The sequence below is a fragment of the Mesoplodon densirostris genome, chromosome 17, assembly GCF_025265405.1.
Source record: "Mesoplodon densirostris isolate mMesDen1 chromosome 17, mMesDen1 primary haplotype, whole genome shotgun sequence".
Taxonomy (NCBI): Eukaryota; Metazoa; Chordata; class Mammalia; order Artiodactyla; family Ziphiidae; genus Mesoplodon; species Mesoplodon densirostris.
This window is the reverse complement of record NC_082677.1, coordinates 70138959-70160255: the sequence shown is the minus strand read 5'-3', so window position 1 is coordinate 70160255 and position 21297 is coordinate 70138959.

Genomic DNA, 21297 nt, shown 5'->3' with positions numbered 1-21297 from the left:
AATGTTGATTACTAAAATAATAAAATCTCATAATGAAAAACTTGGGAAATAAAAACATTACATAAAGAAATTTATAATTAGGAAAAGCATAAAAGTCACTCTTCGTAACCATTAATATAGAATAAACTACTGTAAAATACTGACATATTAAATTTCAGGCCCATACTCACACACACATTTTAGCACATATATTATATAAAGTATATATTTTGCAATCATATTGAACATTTAATTTTGAAAACACATTTAACCTAACATTGCAAGTATTTTTCAACTCCTTAAAAAATTCTTGAAAACATCAATTCTAACATCTGTATGGTAGTATGTCATACATGTGGAATATTTATGCATTAGTATTAAATGTTTCCTTAGGCAGATAATAGGTTACATCTACTCTTTGTATTATAAGCAATGCAAGGATGAGTCTCTACAAGCATCAGTCCCTTATTTGCATTTCATGTTATTTCTGTAGATTGTTTCCTAAAGTGAATTGCATAGATAAAAGATGTAAACTCACCGGACCTTTTGGAATTCAAATCTCCAGACTGTTCCTGGAAATTTGTATAGTTTCCATTCCCAATACACATTTGACTTTGTCTTCACGGGCATTTATTACTGTGGTTTTTCCTTTGAAGATATTCTGAAATGAGAAAATATAATCTCTCACTTTTAAAATTTTAGTTAGTTGGTTAGTTAGTTGTCATTGAGGTTAAACCTCCCACACACCACCCCTTATTTTTATTAAGCACTTGTGATTTCACATTTCTCCATGGTCTGCTTATTTCTTTTCCTCATTCTTCCATCAGGGTGTGTTTTTAATACATTTTTTAAAGAGTGTGTTGATTTATTAAGATAATATACTCTGTTAAAATATCAGGCTATAAAAAGGGAGACAAAAAAAGCAATAAGACCCTGCCAGCTAGAAATCATCTGTGTAAGGCTGTGGCATCCATGCTTCCATAAATAAGTACACATGTGGGCAGGGACACGTACCAATAATGAATAAGGATGCTGAGAGCCAGAGAATGAAATAATTTCATAATTATAAGATTACATTAAACATGCTTAAAATGTATTACATCCCATTTTAATTGAATGTAAGACAAGAAATACAAACTCAAGTGACACTGAAGGGATTCTGAAATTTCACATAAATGTTTCTTTACTACAGGAGATAGTCTTCCTTTAGAAGTCTGAGATTGAAAGAAGGGATTCTGATAGCTATATTGAGTTTGAAGTCACTGTGGTTTTATTTAAACCACATGGTTATATTCTAAATACTGTAAGGTTGATTCCATGCTATATATATGAGATTTTTATTAGTCATATATGTGTTTCCTTCTACCTCCCTATTCCACTGGCCTATTTTTATTGGTTGCATTATTTTTTTCTTGTCATGTTTTATTGCATTTACATCCTGTTCAAATATATAATCTGTTTTATTTAGATGGGTTTAATTCTCAGCATCAGTCATTTTAACACATCTCCTCTTTGCATACTTCTTTGATTCCTTTGTGGATTGGATGAATTTCATTATGAGGTTGCCTGTTTAATTGTCAGGTAAATAATCTTATGTTTGAAGTGTCTGTTGATACTGAACACCAGATTGCCTGCATGTAAGATTATGGACATATCTCAGAGTTGGTTGAAATTAGGAACAAACTAGATTTTTTTTTTAATATTCTAGGTTGCATATCCCTGAGGATTTTGGATTTGTGGGACACTTTGTATTCAGACTTAGTACAAAATTGGAGGTTGATAGCTTCCCCTAGAATTTTTGAGGCAAACCTCCGCTATCAACTGGCCTTGAATGTTGCTGTAGAAAATTCTAAGCGTGACTTGATATTTTCTACTATTTGGTGACTTTTCCTCCTTAAATAGTGGTAGACATTTTTTTCAGCCATTGAATTTACATCCTTTTTCAGCATAAATTTTGGAGTTGATTATTGTCAGTTTTTCTGGGGATCTGGAAGGTTGATTCAAACTGCAGTTTCAGGTCTACCTACACTTCAGGTATTTTTTTCTGTTCTATCTTTAAATGTTTCTTTTTCATTTCTTCTGTCATATTTGTAAGGAACATACAGCATTGACCTGTTGACTCTCTAATGTCTGCCTTATTATCCTGTATAATATACCTGTGATTTTCCAGTCTCCTTTCCTCCAGCCTGTCCACCATGTACATAATTGCTTTAGCTCCTGTATTCTGTTTTCTGTTACTTATGTGCTTTTTGTGTCTATAATTTTTTTTCATTTCTTTCCTGATGTCTGCCAGCTTACCTGTAATCTCATTCTGTTGTCTTATAATTCCATACTAAAGCCCTTGTATTTATTACAATTTGATTTTTTCTCTCTCCTTTCTCACTTAAAGAGGAATTGTTGGAAAGTTCTCAGATAGAATGGAGAACAATTTTTGGAAATCTTATGTTTCTTTGAAAATTTATTTTCTTATACAGATCCTTTGGAAAATGTCTGCTAATGTTCCTCTTCCCTTTTTACATTTTCACCAATATTTATACATAGGCCCATATTTCTTCTTCTTTCACTCTTTTAGTTGTTTTCAGTGTGATCATGAGGGACCATAAACTAAATATACCTCACCTTACTATTTTGAAATAGAAATACTTTAGTGTTTTCTTTTCTTTGGTTGAATGTTATCTGGGTTTTATTTTCTCATTGTACTTCATTTTATATTTTATTGAATTGGAATCACCTTTATGTGAAAGTAATGTTTAAGTTGTCAAACAACTCTTCAGGAACATTAAATATTTCATAAATTTTCCAAAAACGTTGAGAAATTCAACATATAAAAGAAATACATTTCTATTACAGTCCTTCTGAAAATGATTTTAGAGTCCATTTCCCTTTAACCTTTGTTTCCCGTAGCATCTAGTAAAATTTATCTAAAATTTTTAACTGAAAAATCCTGTTGACATTTTATTATAAGTACTATAAACCAAAAAAGAAATGATTACTGATATACAAAGATCCTCACTGCATGAAAATAATGTGTGACATATAACTATTTAAATTCAACAATGAAAATAAAATAGATCAGTGTGAATGAACTAACTCTTATGGAAGAATTGTACTAATGACATTGGAGCACTTTTTTTGATTAGATATTTTGTATCAATATTTATCATCAAAACAAAATACCAGAAAAGATAAGCTTTTCGCATTATTAGATCCCTTAACTACAATGTTAGAGCATCATTAAAAATAAATATATTTAGCATAAATACAATGTAACTATCATGTTGTTTTTAAAACAAATTAGCTTTGATAAATTCCTGTTATTTGTTTAAGGTTTTTGTTGCAGTAGACATATCTTAGATTTTTTCCCTAAAATCTGCTTTAATTTATATTTTCTGCCTCACTGAAGTCCTTTTTAGAAATCTGAAATTAATTTTCTTGAACTTATTTTCAACAGAATTTTCTTAAAACTTCAAAATATTCTCAGAATTTTAATTTGTAAATAAAATAATGCAAAAATCATGTTTAAATTTAAATGCTTTTTTTAATTTATATAGATCTGGAGGGAAGACAACGATTATAACAGTTCTCCTTTAACTCGGCATTATTTTGGACATCCAAGAGCTAAGTTTCAGAAGAAAATGGTGATGTGTTCTACCCTGGGGATTTTGGTGCTCCACAATATAGTGAAAAAATCTGCCTCTGTGTTAATTATGGCTTTGACATTGTTCCAGATGTACATAATACATGACATGTAAGCCAGACGCCCTGTGTGTTCGGGCCTCCACCTGGACATTGCTGCTTGAGGAAATCAGAACCCCTTCGGCTGCAGGTGGGACATGGCAGGCATCCAAGATCTATCTCAGGGTACTTTTGCTGCCCTCTGGGAAGATGTGCAAGATCACTCTAGAGAAACATTTATGATTTCATTAAAGACTGAATCACCAAGAGTCAATGGAGGCCTGTTAATTGGCATTTAGAGATATAAATTTATTTTAACTGTAAATGAAGGTTTTTCTGTATCCTTCGTCCCTAACCATTTCCAAAAAGTTATACATCCTAACAAAACTTCCTTATTATGCTTTCCACTTTTAAAGCTTCCCAATGGTTTTCCAGCTTCAGAAGGATATAGATTTCTACTAAGGAATTTCTGAAAACATTTTAAGAAATGTACATATCCCTTCCAACCTTTAATTTTACATAACTTCAACTCAAAATTCACCCAATGGCTCAGTAAATTTTTCATGGTTACCCCATCCTTCAAGAGCTCCAGAATTCTGACATTTTGCAGTTTGTTCTCTACTATGTTGATTACAGCATCATGCATGCCTTAAATCCAAATGTATTTTCCTAGCTTTTATATAAGGGAAAAATAAGCTCTTTGGCTTGAAGTTTATTATTTATGTTAATTATTTCTATAGCTATTTCCCAAGTAACTATAACCACTTTATAAATAATTATGCATAAAATATTTGAAATTATCTTCATAAATATAGTTTTAATTTGGGCAGAATGAATATTTATCTGCCAGCCTCTATAAATTAATTCTCTGTTTAGAGAAAACTCAGGAAAATATATTGCTTCAACTAATCTTCCACGTGTCACTTTATAAAATTCTCCAGCTTAAAACATACAACTCTTTTTGGCTTCTTAAGATTCTATAATTCTGGTGATTTCTTTCATTCTGACAGAAAATATGAGCAGACCAGTCTATAAGTCCTGCAATGAAATATCTTCTTGAAAACAAACCTATGCTGGAAAAGACTATTTTTTCATAAAAGGTAAATGCTAGAAAAATTTCCCATTTCCTCTTTATTAAAAAAATCTATTTGTATTGGAATTAATAAAATCTAGAAAAATCTTACTGATACATTTTTGATATATTATTGTTGTACTTATTCAATTGTATTAAGCAAACATTAAGAAAGCCAAAATTTTATGCTATCGATGCCTGTAATTATTCTATGCCTTAGTGAATGCATAATGAGCCTTTTCATTTTATAAAATTGATGCACATCACCTTTCTTTTAGTTTGTGAAGAACTTTTTGTTTCCTGTTATTAAAATTACAACTTCTGTTCACACACCACCATAAATGTATGTGCTTGGAAAAATTAACCAAAAAAAGTTTTAGGCAAAAATAAGTGTAGATACAACTTTCAAAGAAAAGGGCTATTTTTATATCAGATATACTTTGGGAAATAAGCCTCTAGTTTACTATCACTGCTAAAATATAAACACTAGCACAGTTATGAAGTTATAGAGTGAACTTCAGCTAGACTCTTATTAATAACTTAGTTGCTTAACAAAATCTGCTTTTAAAATGTAGACTCTCAACTCTTAGGTTACAATTCATTATCCTTTATATCTTCCTGAAAAGTCTGACTCCACTTTACTAGGGGCAATAAAGTTTTTTTTTTATCATTTCTCTCTCATTACTCTTCTGAAAGAAACCTTAATCACAGGCACATAAAGTCCAATGTCTAGAATTCTCTTTTTCCTTACCATGCTGTACATTATATTCCCAGGATTTATTTACCTTATAAGTGAGTTTGTATGTTTTGACTACCTTCACCCATTTTTCCCATTTCATTGTTTTTATTTATTCTGGGAATTGAATATACTGACTATACGAAAATTAACAGATAAGCCAAGCATAGGATATCAGAGAATTCGAAAATTATTGAATTATAGAATTACAATACAATTAACACAAAACCTCATATAATTCATAAGTCATTTTGGAATTCTGAAGTCTTACAAAGACAACAGTATGAACACCACTTACAGCTCTATAATTATAGATGTTATAAAGCATTGGACTAAGTTTATACTGGCTGCCTGTGTATCTTATTTTGAACAATTTTTAAGATATATTTTTTAATATCTATATGTTGGGGTTCTTCATTTTGCAAAAGTTACAGTTCAGAAAAAAAAATCGGTTATGTTGTATTTCAATTACCATGCATGAGTTCACCAAAAAACTTCCTTTTTCTTGCATCTCTTCATAAATTGTCTATACCTTTTAGAGAAAAGGGGATTGTGTTTTTTTGTTTGTTTTGTTTTGTGTTTAAACAGCAGGTGGGACAAAGCAGCATGCCCCTCCTGCTCTCCAGGGCTGGGAGCAAGAAAGTACTGTACTTATTTGGAGGCTGAGGTAACTTAAAGGGAGAGGTGCATCCCAGGACCTGCTCCCTTACCTTATCCACTGGGATGAAAAGAAACAGCTGAGAAAAGGAGATTGTTAGTATGTCCTCTAGTGAAGGGCTTATATAGAGAAAGTGCCTTTATTTAAGAGAGCCCAATTTCCATGAACTGTGCCTATTATAGGGGCAAAAAATAAATTATAGTGACCTTTATCACGGCATATAATAATTCATGCTGATATGCCTTAATTCGATATTTTTCTTCGTCTATGGAAAAAACTATCCTTTGTATATCGAAGTTCAATTTATACATTTCAAAAGCATGATTGTTACAACTTGCTTCACAGTATTCCCATATATTTAAAGGTTCCCCTTTGGACATTTGTGATCAAAGTGAGATGATGCTGCTTCATTCGAACCTCATTTCCATAAACTATTTTAGAGAACTGAGTTTTGTGAAAATGGCGATTTTCTATAAACTTGAAAATAGCCTAGGTAAGTTCTATGGCTATTTCTATGTTTATGCTTCTGAGTTCCTTTCCTAAAATTTCTTTTCCACGGTAAGCGTAAAATCATCTTTCTCTCTTTGAATCCGTTACTCACCTTTTCAAGTCAGGCCCCAGCAAGTGTTCCCAGCGTCCTTTGCGCCAACAGGATGGGCTCAAATTCGGCTCAGAAGCAAAGGAAAGTTTTATTGTTTGACCAGAGAATGGAAAGCTGCCAGCTCTCGCTCTAGAGCACACGCTCCCCGGCAGGCCGTGAGCAGGGCTGCTTTACAGTGAGCAAGTCAGTGGGGAAGGAGGAGGCGTTCTCGCGAGCGGGCGCAGGCACATTTGCTCACAGCTCCAAATCCCGTGCAGCGCCTCTGCACACGGCCCTCCGCCGCCATCTTGGATCGAGTGCTGAGCGCAACTTCCGCCCACGGCCCGCCGAGTTGAGGTGCCGGCACAGGTTTTTTGCATCAGGATCTCCGGCTTGAAGGTCTGGATGTGAGACACCTGCACGCTGTCCCCCGTGAGCAACGAAACTGGACTGAGCACAAAGGAAAAAAAAGGTTAGACTTTTATTTTATTACCCAGATTCTATTTTTATTTCCCGAGAGTTGTTAATGGGCTTTGCCAGTGACAAATCCTTAATTATTAGAGTCTCAAAGTGTTTTAAATTTTACAAATACTACATCTCCAAAGGAAGTTTTATTGTATGTTTCAAAGTGTTTGAATTTCTTTCAGCACTCACGTCAGCTCTAAAGAGTTCAAATAAGGATATTTTAAATTATCAATGATACCGAATATATCAGGACTTAAATAATGTACGACATTAGCTTTTGCTAGAAGGATTCCACATGTATATACTTGTTTCTTTGTAAATATAGCTGATTTTTAAACCCTGTACTTCATTGACTTATGTGTGTATGTGAGGTTTCTTGACCATCTGTTTTGTGCTTTACACTCTGCTATATTCTGGTATAGATGACAATATCTGTAAGAACCTGACCTTGAGAATTTCACCCAATCTGCTAAGGAATTCAGAAAGAAATATATAAATGCAATGTAATGGGCAAAAAAAAAAAAAAAAAAAGAATATCTGACTCATCACAGTGGGCCTTACATGGGTTCAATGAAAAAGTATCCTTTGATTTAGATTTTCAAGACTGAGCTGGAGTTTGACTTGTAAAGAAGATGGTACAGAAAGTCCTAGTAGAGAAAAAGCAAGTGTAAGCAGGCAGAAATCTGAAGACCTTGGCCCATTATATGAACAGCAAGAGATATATATGGGTTGTCTGGCTTGCAAGAAGATAGTTGGTCAAACATTGTGGTAGGAAGAGTCATATAGTTTTATGTCAGATGTCACACTAAAGAGTTTGCACTAGATTGTATAGGAAATGTGGTAAAACTGAACAGATTTGATGTCAAGAAGAGAAATTACCAGGTTTTTGTTCTGGGAAAATCAGTCTGGATATGAGAGCAAGATGGTTCAGAAGGAGTAAAGGAAACTACAAGTGAGTTATGCAGATAATTACAGGAATCTAGGTGGAAGAGAGGATGGCTTGGAAAAGTAGTTACTAATGAGATTAGAAGGCTTCTCATAGATCTAGGGAAATATCTCGGAAATAGTAGCTATTCATAAGAAGGTTTCTTGTTCTTATGTTATTAAATAAACTGGAAGTTAAATTTAATTCTTGATCCAGCTAACCTAGAGACACATGTTTTGGCAAATATTTTATGAGTATTAAAATACTTTTCCAAGTTTCTTCTATAAGTATCAGTAATATTATACAGGGGTGAATAAAGGATAAACAGAAAGGTAGAGAATCTCATCTAGTGGAACAACTTTCTACTGCAACTTTGTCTCATATTTTTATATTAGTACTAGCTCTTGCTGATTTAAGATCTTCAATATTCATCCATATTAGACATCTTTTCATGCTATGCCAAACTGCAAACATCTGAAATTATGTTTGATCTGAAGTTTTTTTTCACAAAGGGCACTGAATCACATACTGGCCCAAAAGATACATTAAATCATTTAGCTGGAAGTTTAGAAACAATAGTTATTCATTCAGGGTGACTTGTCATAAGTCACCTGTGATTCATTCACCTGTCCTAAGTGTCCTCAAATGAAAGAAGGTAAAATTTGCCCCAACCTTCTACCTTCTGAACAAGAGAAGCACCAAGATGGATTGTCCATCAGCTGTAGACTGGCTCAAGGTGGTGGGAAGCTGAGTGAAGCTGAAATTTTCTTTGTTGAGCAGCTTATAGATGATGGCACCATGACCTCCCATTGAAATTAAATAGAAGATAATTCTTCTGGGGGCAAGCCAGTCCATTTTAGAGGTTTATTTTGAGACTCTGAGAAGCATAAAAGACATATATTTAAGTTCTTTTCTAGGTAATTGTATAGACAGTTGGACAGATCTTATATTTTTAAGATAGTTTTATATTTGTGTCTATGACTAGTCTATGCAGATGCAATTGACACTATTTTAAGTGTCCAAGAGGGACATGCAGAAACAAGGAACAAGAATATTGAGGGTGAAACGACACACAAAAAAAGACACATTTGTAAAGGAGTCTTATGTAAAGTCAGATGTGGGAGTAGAAGAAAAAAGGAAATGCCTTAAAACGAAGAAAAGAAACAATTTTAGTAAATGCCTGCTGACCTGAGTAATACTGAAAATCAAAGATTCGACGTTACTCTTCTGAAGCAAATGTTGATGCTTCTGTGGATAAAAGTAGGTTTCTATATTCTTTGATCTCATAATTAGCACACAGTCATTTAATAAGATGTATATGCAAAATTCTTGAATGGTAATAAATTGAAGGCTATATGCATATATAGTACTCTTAATTAATGAAATACCATTCTAACCAACCGATAGCTAGCAGCCTGTTTAGGATGAAGAGGTGTGTGACTAAAAATGAGTTTGTTAACTTCATCAGTAATCAAATCTGAAAGATTGTTATGGTAATAATTTTTTGTAAATCAAAAAATAGATGGAATAAGCAGGGTAACTGGAACCAAGATGAGGATCTCTGTGGCATTTGATTAACTGCCAGGAAATGACTGATTTTCCAGGAATCAAAATGAAAAAGGCAATCAGGTGGCTTTATAATATATAACACCACAGGTTCTGTGATATGTGTTATTCATACTTTAACCTTCTTGTGGTTAATTAGCATTGTGAATAGTCAGCATATATTAATGGTTTACAAGTAAGAATTTACAAACATGCTGCAGGTTCAGAGGATCTCAAAACAGCTCAAGGGACTCACATAGAACTTGGTGGTCTTTTAAAATAGCACACCTGTTATAATTAGATGCTGTCAAAAGCAATGATTAAAAATGAAAGTCTTCAAATCTGTTATATTTGGGTTTGGAGGACATCACCATTAGATGAAGTTAGAAAAGAGATCTTGAACGCCTCTAAGTTTTTCTTCCAGACAGAAAGAAAGGGAAATAAATAAATGCATGCTTGGAACAAATAAAAATACTGAACAAAGCAACTCCCAACCCTACAGAAAGTAGAAGCCCCTTCAGAGAATGACTAGCAACCATGAGCAGACATGAGAGGGCCACTTCATGCAATTGTCTTTTTATAAGGGTCTGATATCCCAAAATTCATGATTTGGAACCTAATCAGGGTCCGTTTACAACATTCACTACTATGGACTTAAACATTAAAAGTCCAAGTTCCAGTACTTTGAGATATCTTCCACATGCATACCTTGAATGTGGACAGATAATTGAGCTATTTCTTAAAAGATAGTTTTCCCCTTGATTTTTAATTAACTAGACAAAATAGAATTTTTTAGTATTTTAATGCCATTAATTACTATTTAAAAAATCAATGGAACTATGATGATTTAAAAATCTACATTTTTATTTCACTTTATTTTATTGGTTACAATGCAAAAGATAGGGGAGACACAGTTTAAATTTGGTTCAGCTTGTTGTCCTCAGAAATGGAATAATAATCATCAAATTTACTGCCTGAACAAAATGATTTCCAGAGTTATTGGCAAAACATTCATTTGTAACTCATCACATAATTTTCGAGCTTTCTTGTCAGTATACTATAGTTCCTTATCCCCTTCATCAAGGGGAATATTATTCTTAGAAACAACTAAGTCTGAAAAAGCTCCCCTACACATTGTTTTTTTCTCTCTCCATCTCACTAGCTGGATTGCTGGGAGGCCACTATGGGTTCGGCTCAGTCTTTGGGACATTAATATTGAGGTTTTCTCATGTTGGCACGTGAATAAGCAGAATGTGCCCTCTGACCCACAACTCAAGAGTCTGCTTTGGCACCATCACAACTGGCTCTCAGGGTTTTTAGGGTGACGGAAGATGTACCAGCCGGAGCACCAGCATAAGAGCTTGATAAGCTGTCCTTTATGCACTGGAGCCAGCTAGCCAGCCCTTTTCTGTCTCAGACAGAACTTCTGTAAAAAGAGGCTGTTCCTACATGAGGTCTTCAAAACTTAGAATGGGACCAAAACATCATTTGATGCACAAAACTGCCTAGATCAACATCTTTATTGGTATTTTTCATATTGCTTAGAAGATAAATGTAATGAATAGCGTTTGTTTCTTTCTAATATGTGTGTGTGTGAGTGTATTTGTGTTCATGTGTATGTGCATGTATATGTGTGTGTACATGTATATGAGTATACGTGTGTGTATATGTTGGTACATGTATATATGATTCTATATTCACTCATAAACACACACACACAGACACATTCCAGACAAACCCTAACCAACTGTTCGTTTTTTTTTTTTTTTTTTTTTTTTTTTTTGTGGTACGCAGGCCTCTCACTGTTGTGGCCTCTCCCGTTGCGGAGCACAGTCTCCGGACGCGGCCATGGCTCACAGGCCTAGCTGCTCCGTGGCATGTGGGATCTTCCCGGACCAGGGCACGAACCCGTGTCCCCTGCATTGGCAGGCGTGTCCCCTGCATCTCAACCACTGTGCCACCAGGGAAGCCTCCAACTGTTCTTTTATTATCCCATGTTTTGTAATTTATTTATGGCAAATAGTTTATCCATTTGGCCATGAGAAGAACTTTCATAAACTTGAGCATTTGACTGTTCCATTACACACATTACATTTCTGTTCAAAAACTGCCCCCAAACCCTCTTTTCTTAATATTTCGTGTTGTATTTTTTAAAAAGAGATTCTATAATTATCTTCTTCATGCCCAAAAGACCCATTACTAAAGTTTCCAGGTGAGTATAGAATTTTGAAGCAATTTTTAAATTTTAAATACTCTGTATCTTTTAAATTCAATATAGAATTCCGGTTTAACTTTCCATATAAAACAGCTATGATCAACTCTTTGAAAATAACATATAATCCTGGGTCACCCTTCATCCCTTCTGTGGCTTGATTCAGTGAGCTGTGACCACAAACTCCCAAGGCATGGGGAAGTGCTGGAGAGAGTTCAACAAATAGTAATGGAATCAGAGCTTTAGAGCTGGAAAGTACATGTGGGAGCAATGCAATCCCCTAACTGCACAGAGAAGAAATAGATGAAAGATTGGAAAAAAGATAATGTTTTTAAAGAAAGAATTATTTATTGTGTTGAAAAGAAGGTGAAAAGAGTACCTTGCCATGACAAATATATAAATAAAAACAGAATATAGATATAGCTGTGCCACACACCACACATGCAGTGCACACCACACACATGCACACACACAATCACACAAAAGGGCAACATATACCCCTTCCTGTCTAATCAGAACAAATAGTGGAAGTATACTATGCTGTGAACTGAGACATATGCAAATAGGTAATAAATACCCAATGATAGGAGCTGCTGTTCAATCTATCTAAAGTAATTTTTAGTGATGAAATCTTTCTACTTCAGTGGCAAAAAAAAAATTAGTTAATATTTGTATAGCAGTTTTTGGATTTCAAAGCACTTTTTACGTCTATGTCTCTCATTAAACTGACACAATAATCCGTGAGATGGGTGTTAATACAGACATTTGCCATATGTGGAAAATAAAGATCAGGGAAAATACAGTTTAACAAAAATCCCAGTTAGTAAAAAACCCTTACTGATAGAAAGGCAAGTGTAATACCCTAAGAGATGCGCATAACAATAACCTCCTTTAAGAGAAGTTGAGTTTTAGAAGGATTTCCTTACAAATTAATCATTAAAAGTTTAAGTTTTCAAACAGTAAGCTTCAGTTGTTTAGGGAATACACTCAAGCATACACAGATAATCCACAGTAAATTAGTGCTGTCTGACGGAGGGAACATGGGTTTGGGCACAGTCAGGCTCATAATCAACTCCAGGATTAACATTGTATTCTTGGGTCTCATTGCCTAAATTTATTTACCATCACTGAACATCAGTTATGCCATCCATAAATAGTGGGAAATGCCTATTTCAAAGGACTAGTGAGGCTCAGATGAGATTATGTGTGTAAAATGCCTTCTGCCAGCCCTTCCACAAATGCCATTCTGCTGTTTTGTATATTTATAAACAAATCTGCCTTCCCAGACAGACAGGGCAAGGATCTGCTTTAGAGTTAGTAATAAAAACAGTTAAGTTTAGAATAATATTATAGTTGAAGATTAGGAAATCTTTATTTTTCCCTTAACTAAGATGTGCAAATACTATATGTCCTTTATGAGTGACATATAAAACTTGCATGCCTCAAACAGTGACACATCAAAGTTGTTCAAAAAACATTGTTTTGAATATTGCCAAGTTTGCTACCATACAGATATTGACTAGTGCCAAAAACTACAGTGTTGTGGCTTTCACCCAGAACTCACTCCCTCAAAGGTCAGCTACAAAATATTGCTTCTGGACTATTATTGTAGGAGGAACCATATGTGTTGGACAAGGATTTCTTTTATTTATTTATTTTTTAACATTTTTATTGGAGTATAATTGCTTTACAATGGTGTGTTAGTTTCTGCTATATCACAAAGTGAATCAGCTGTATGTATACATATATCCCCATATCCCTCCCTCTTGTGTCTCTCTCCCACCCTCCCTATCCCACCCCTCTGGGTGGTCACAAAGCACTGAGCTGATCCCCCTGTGCTATGCAGCTGCTTCCCACTAGCTATCTATTTTACATTTAGTAGTGTATATATGTCCATGCAACTCTCTCACTTCGTCCCAGCTTACCCTTCCCCCTCCCCGTGTCCTCAAGTCCATTTTCTATGTCTGCATCTCTATTCCTGTCCTGCCCCTAGATTCATCAGAACCATTTTTTTTTTAGACTCCATATATATGTGTTAGCATATGGTATTTGTTTTCCTCTTTCTCACTTAGTTCACTCTGTATGACAGACTCTAGGTCCGTCTACATCACTACAGATAACTTAATTTTGTTCCATTTTATGGCTGAATAATATTCCATTCTATACAGGTGCCACATCTTTATGCCATTCATCTGTCGATGGACACTTAGGTTGCTTCTATATCCTGGCTCTTGTAAGCAGTGCTGCAATGAACATTGTGGTACATGACTCTTTTTGAATTAAAGCACCTATATGTACATTATATATACTCATATACAGTTATGTAGGTATGCAAATACACACACAAATGAAGACATGGTAGATAGATAGATAAACTCAAAAGTCAGCAAAATACTTGAATCAGAAAACTTTGAAATAATCCCACTAAAGTCTGGACCAAAACAACTGCCATCATTTAACACTTTAAATGAGGAACAAGGCAAAAATAAAATGAAAAGAATTACAGTTATAAACTTCCAAAGGAAAGAAGTAAAACAATCAATTTTAGCTGATATGATGTAGGCCTGAGAAATTGAAAACATAATAAAATATTACTTCAGACAGAAGGAAAATTCAGCAAAATGACATAAAACAAAATTTATATGAAGAAATCAGTTGCTTGTATACATACACACAAAAACTAGTTAGAAGATATAACTGAAGGGAAGGCCCTATACAAAAGACAATAGAATGATAAAACACCTATATATTTAATAAAACCCGTGCAAGATTTATACAAAAATCAACTTTAAAACAACACCAAAAAACAAAGAACAAAAATGGAACCAAAGGAAAGACACACCATGTTCTTGGAGAGGAAGACTCAGTGTTGCAAGTGTTAATTTTCTGTAAGTTTATTTGCATGTTTGACAGGTACCTAATAAGATGCCAAAGTTTTGCTTTTTAGAACTCGATCACTTGGTTATAAAGCTAATATGGAGAAATAAAGATGGTGAAGATATATCTGAACAAAATAGCAATGAAAATTAACTGGTCCTACTAGATATTTAAATATAAAGCATCAATAACAACAATGTGGTATTAGTACATAAATAGACCATCAATCAGAATTCAGAATCTACATCTTTTTTTAATCTTAATAAAGAAAGAAACTTAGTACAATGGAAAGATTGCTTGTAACTTACAAAATCATTAAGAAAAAAAGACTATTCAACAAGTGGTCATAATAGATAGACATTTGGAAAAAATATAAAGTTGGATCCACCCACCACATTATACACCATGATAAATTTCTGATGATCAAAGATTTATATGTGAAATTAGTAAGCCAAGAACTCACAGAGAAAAACATGACTGAATCCCCTTACAGTACTGAAGTAGGAAAAGTCCTTTTAACTTTGACTTGAAACCCAAAAGCCATAAATGATGATTTTTATAAATTTAACTATATAAAAATCAAAACTTCCTTAATGTACAAACTTCATGCAAAACAAAGTCAAGGGGTGGTGGGAGGGAGCAGTGCTCAAACTTACCACAAGTATCAAACTTGGATATTTGGAGACTGACGCAAAACCCAGTAGAAAGAACATGAACAGAGAGTTCACAAAAAAGAAAATGCAAATGATTCTTAAGCACATGAAAAGATGTTCAGCCTCCCATAGAATGTATGATATGCTTACGAAAGTTGTAATGAAATAAAAATTTTCTCCAGGCATTTAAGGAAATTTTTATATTTTGATAACTCACTCATAGTGATGAGGCTATAGGGACATGGACACTTTCCTACATTGCTGGGGTAGGTTAGCACCATCCTTCCAGAGGGCAGTTTCACAATGTCATCACTATCAAGTTGGATCTAAAACTCAGCAACTACATTCTGGGAATTTACCTACACAAATGTGAAGTGCAAAGTTACTCACCGAAGCATCCTTTTTATGAGCATAAAATTGGAAATAAATGCTTATCAATGGGAAACAACCCAAACCATTAACTCCTTATAATGGAATGTGACACATATTAAATTTTAAATGTGGAAATATTTCCAAGATACTTCAAGTAAAGAGCAAGATAGAGAGTAGTGTGTGTGGTGTGTGTAGCACACACACAAAAAGAATGTATACAAAAAAAGAATACACGTGTACATGTTGGTGTGTGCATGTTGGTATGTGCAAAGTGACATTCTGGAAGGAACCATGAAACCAAGAAACTAATGCTTTCTTGTGATTGTGGATGTGTGGTGGGGAGACAGCTGTGCAGGTGGAGGGTGAGAATGAAAGAGAGACTTTTCCTTCTATACATTTTACTTATGATTTGCATTCAAATTCTTTGATTATCTATTCAATTCCTTTAATCATAAGAAGAGTATCAAAGCAAGCAAAGGTTAAAATATATATATTCATTTATTCCAGACATGTTTATTCAACAACTACAGTGTGGTGAGAACTGCAGCAGGCAATGGAGAATAAAAGGATGACAATTCCAGTACTTAGGGAGCATACAGTCAAGTGAAAAAAGCTGACAAGCAATCGTGACCTAGAATTAAACTTGAGTGATTGAGGAAAGGAAGCTGTACCAGTAGAAACAAAAGTCAAAAGGGAAAGCCACTTTAAGAAATAATATAGTTGATGGGAGATGCTCTGCAATTTGATGAAGTGAAGGATTTATGCAAATTGAAAATTCCACCAGGGAGTAGATGAAAGATTGGCATTTAGAAAAGATTCCAAAATGATTTAGAGCATTCTCTGGAGGTGGAAAGTCTAAGAAAGTAAATAGAGAAGGGGACCCAGAAGGAATCCTGTACAATGTCCACGTTTATTGGGTTTCAGACATCTTTTCCTTTTATCAAGTTTCCATGTAAGATTTTGTGTTTTAAAAGTAGTCTCAATAAAGGTAAGATTGAAGTATTTTTCAAATGTAGCTTCAAAAGGGCTTGAAACACTGTAACAGTCTCTGGCAAAACTTCTAGGTTTTTATGATAATAATAATTAAAAAGAAAGCTCCACAGTCAGATATGTACAGCCCATGACATGATATTCCTGAAGTTGTGTATCTGACATCTGGTGAGATGTTTAGTGCCATTGTATGATTTATGATGCAGGAAATTTGAAGATTCCTTCGATACAATATAACTCAGGTAAAAAAGACACTTTGATTCAAATCCATTTTCTTTTATTTCTGATCATTCAGAGAAATCATTTCATGTTGCATATTAATTCTTCCTAGAGCCAGCTGGTAGAACACGAGGCTAATGAGGCCAAAGTTTCTGGTTCAATCTCTGTACTGCCGACAGGCCTCACACAGGGAAAGCTTTTTTGTATGCACTTCTGTTCAAGTCCAGCTGTCTTCCCAGTCTGGCACTGGGCACAAAGGGACCCAGGTGAGAGAAGGTGAATTCCTGATGAAGAATCATCATCCAAGAAAAGTAGCAGAAGTTTCTAACCTCGTTAATCTTACATCTCACAACATGGCAGACTGTGGGCTCCACTCACCTACATTTGTCCTTGAGGTTTTTTTTTTTTTACATGTAAGACAAGATTATTCAAATAAGTATATCACAAATGATTCACTCAACCAGGATAAAGAGAAAATCCAAGGAGATGTCTGTAAGTGCAATTGAATTCTTACCATGTCTTCTAGGCTTTGTTATTGTCAACCAGACCATTTGTATTGCTCCTGTTTTAAATCTGAACATAACTTTGCCGTGCAGGAAAAGAAACCTACACACAAAAAAATGCATTTTCAGACTCCATCACAAGTTCTGCCAAGCATAGAGTTTATCAGTGTAACAATGGCAGCTGTTCCCACTAGTAAGAACAGCTGGGAAAAGCAGCACTAGAGTCATTATCTCTCAGATTGTGATCCACTGGAACAATGCCCAAAATATCAACACTGACACTGATGACAGCATTTAGCCTCTGATGACCCCTTTTAAGCTGGTGCCTCATTTCGCCAAAAGAAATGAACTATATCACATATTCATAAACAAACAAAATATCTCAGAATTATTTCAACAATTGAGGCATAAACCTGCTTTCTTTCAGATATTCTGAGCTGCTTGTATTCAATATCAGAATAAATATTAGTCACTCCATTCTCCTGAAAAATTAAAATAGAAAACAGATACACATTTTAAGTGAGAAGTATTCAATAATAGAATTGATATCTTATTCAAGTTATCCATGAAATATAGTCCAGTTGTGGTAGTTAGATACTTTCACAGTGAAAAATAGGTACCTCCAACGTCCAGATGACCGAGAATGGAGAAACATCTTGTCAACCTTACACTCTATGGACATGAATTAGGATTAGCAATTCACAAAGTGAGTTAGATTCAGGGAAATATTAAGGAAAACTTAGAACAGAGAACAGTAAATTGGATCAAGGAAAGATGTAACTCAGAGTCAAGAAGAAAAGAGTCATAAACTCAATTAGAGTAAAAGCTGGAGCATATCATATTGTCATCTTGATCTCAGCTGCCGAAATTAAATGAATAAAAGTTTACTTTTTTCTTGCTCTTATGAACATTGTAGAGCAACAAATAATCAACCCAGACATCAGGTAGCTACAGAGATTATTTTAATGCCTGGACAACTGGTATAAAAGACTAGATTCTGTAAGAATCTGATATTGAGAGAAGTAAAGTCTATCTGGAAAACAGGAGAAGAACAGCTGCCATCTGTAATCCTTATGTACCCCTCTGTGCCCTTAGAATTTTATGTTTAACAAAAAACACTTTCAATCAAATCTGTAGATAAATGATGAGGTTACAACAACATAGATGACATCATGACAATAAAAAAAACAAGCATGAGTTTTAGAATCAGGCAGAACCCAGATTTAGCCAGTAAATCATAATTACTAAAGGGTATCAAGTGTTTCCTATGTGCTCAGGAATCTTCTGTAGGCTGTACATGGATTATTTTCTCATCAACTCCCAACCACCCCATAATTTTGTATTATTATTTATACCCATTTTATAGATGAGCGACATTAGCCACAGAGAAGTTGAATAATCTGGCCAAGGTCATAGAGACAGTAAATGGCAGAGCTAATCTGTAAAATATTTCATTTCCCCAAAGTATCACTATGTGAGTGACTCTAAGAAAGTCACTATACTTCTTGTCATCTCACTTTGCTTTTTTATACAATACGACTGAGACTTAGAAGTGTTAGCATGTGCTAGCATCAAAACCATGGATTGCTGCAAAGTAGTGGTTCAAGGCTGGTTGACATCATTATGACCACCATTCAAGATTTTCTGTGGAGGACTTAAGAAAGAAGAAAGGACCAATACCCTTCCCAAATATCTAAAATGTGGAAACTTACTGGATTAGCTCTTCATTGGTAGGTGTGGGACTCTTGTAAAGTAACCTGTTTACCGTAGTTTTGAAGAATAGCTCCTTGCTTTGAGCTTCCAGATGTAAGCCTCATGCTGTGACTTTCTCCTCCCTACACATTAATAAAATAAACTGAGAAGTTCCGCATATCAGAGGTGCTAATGAGAGGAGACAAAAGTCAGGCATGGGGAAGAGGTTGGATGACTACCGTTTTTAATACTGCTGTCTGCATAGATCCGAGGGCCCTAACTTTCCTCACTACATTTTACAAAGATTTCTTCTTGACTAATGGGCCCCTGACCTCCCTTTTCTAAGAGCATTTACTTTAGAGAACTTGGCATTGTAAATTACTTCTCTGCTCTTTGAGATGTAAATGTTCTCCTAGCCTCTTGCCAATTCTATAGCCCAGGAATGTCTTTCTCAAGAACCTGGAAGCCATCCCTTTGAAATGTAATTAGGAAAGATCACACCTCTCTCTCCGAGTCTTCACGGGGAGGTTAGAAGCACCAATTAGGAAACACAGATGCCTAATCACATTGATGAAACTCCTCCCTTCTGTCCTCAGCACATTCACACTGGCTCATGCCAGCACTTAAAAACTCTCCCATTTAGTACTTAAGTAGAGTTGAGTTCAATCTCTCTCCTATTGCAGTAATGTTGACCTCTATTGCAGTAGTTTTGAATAAAGTCTTCCTTTCCTGATACAATTTTCATCGACAGTGGTGGGCTTAACAATCACTGAGGAAGACAGACACTAGACAGGAAAAGGGAAGAAGAGTGTGTAAGTGGATTTTTCTGGTGAGAAACAAGAACCAAGGATGGTGCCAACACACCTCCCTGTGAGTTCTTTATATAAAAGCATCAGTACCTCCATTACATCGTGATTGGGTCATGAAAGGAGGCATTCCTAAGGATGCAGAAATCTTGGGAAGGACTGAAAAGGAAAGGGAGAAAGTATGAAAAATAAATGACAGCTTTGAAAAAGAACAATTATAAAATGTATACTCAAAAGGCATAAAAAAGGCATAAAATAGACTTATGCAAATTAAAATGCATTTAAATGCAAATTCAAGGCATATTTTTTTTGCAAATTCAAGTGTGGTACTCTTGCCTATTTCACATATTTGGCTGTGACCTTCTAAAGACCTTAGCCACAATTCCAATCTAATGTCTTAGAGCAGTTGGGTACAGGAGACGTCTATTGCAAGCTAATCTCCAAGTGACTGGGTGAGGTTTCAGGAGAAAGAAAGGTAACTTCCTAATGATCTGAAATACTCAGCAGAGGGCAGATAAGAGAACTTTCCAAGGGCAGCTCCCAGGTTTGAGGGGTTAATATGGATTTCAGAGCTCTTGGTAACCATTAAAACCCAGTGTCTACCTAGAAGCATTAATGAGCCCTGGGGTGCAGACCTGACCTTCCTTGGGGCTGGAGAATCTTTGGAAGCCCCTACTTCACCTTGGAAGAATGGGCAGTTGTCAAGTCTGTTCCTTCAAACATAAGAGCTTCAGGTTAGGACTCAGATAAATTTATGTTAAAAGTTTATCTGGGGACGAAGAGAGAGAGTGGCATGGACATATATACACTACCAAATGTAAAATAGATAGCTAGTGGGAAGCAGCCGCATAGCACAGGGAGATCAGCTCAGTGCTTTGTGTCCACCTAGAGGGGTGGGATAGGGAGTGTGGGAGGGAGACGCAAGAGGGAGGAGATATGGGGATATATGTATACGTATAGCTGATTCACTTTGTTATAAAGCGGAAACTAACACACTTTGTAAAGCAATTATACTCCAATAAAGATGTTAAAAAAAAAAGTTTAGCTGTGAGATCTTGGGTGAATAAAAAATTTAATTTCTCTGAGCCTCAGGTCCTCAACTATGACAGAAATAAAAATCTTTAATAAAAAGGGTGTGGCAATGCTTCATATTATATCTAGCACAGAGAAGTCACTAAATATAGACAGTCACTATTGTCATTGTTATCATTATTGTTATTTTCCCACTTTTTATTCTCAACTACCAGTCTTAAAAGCCATTCCCCACTTGGCTGTAGGTTCCTGAATGTGTGTGTGTGTGTGTGTGTGTGTGTGTGTGTGTATTCTTCAGGTATCTAA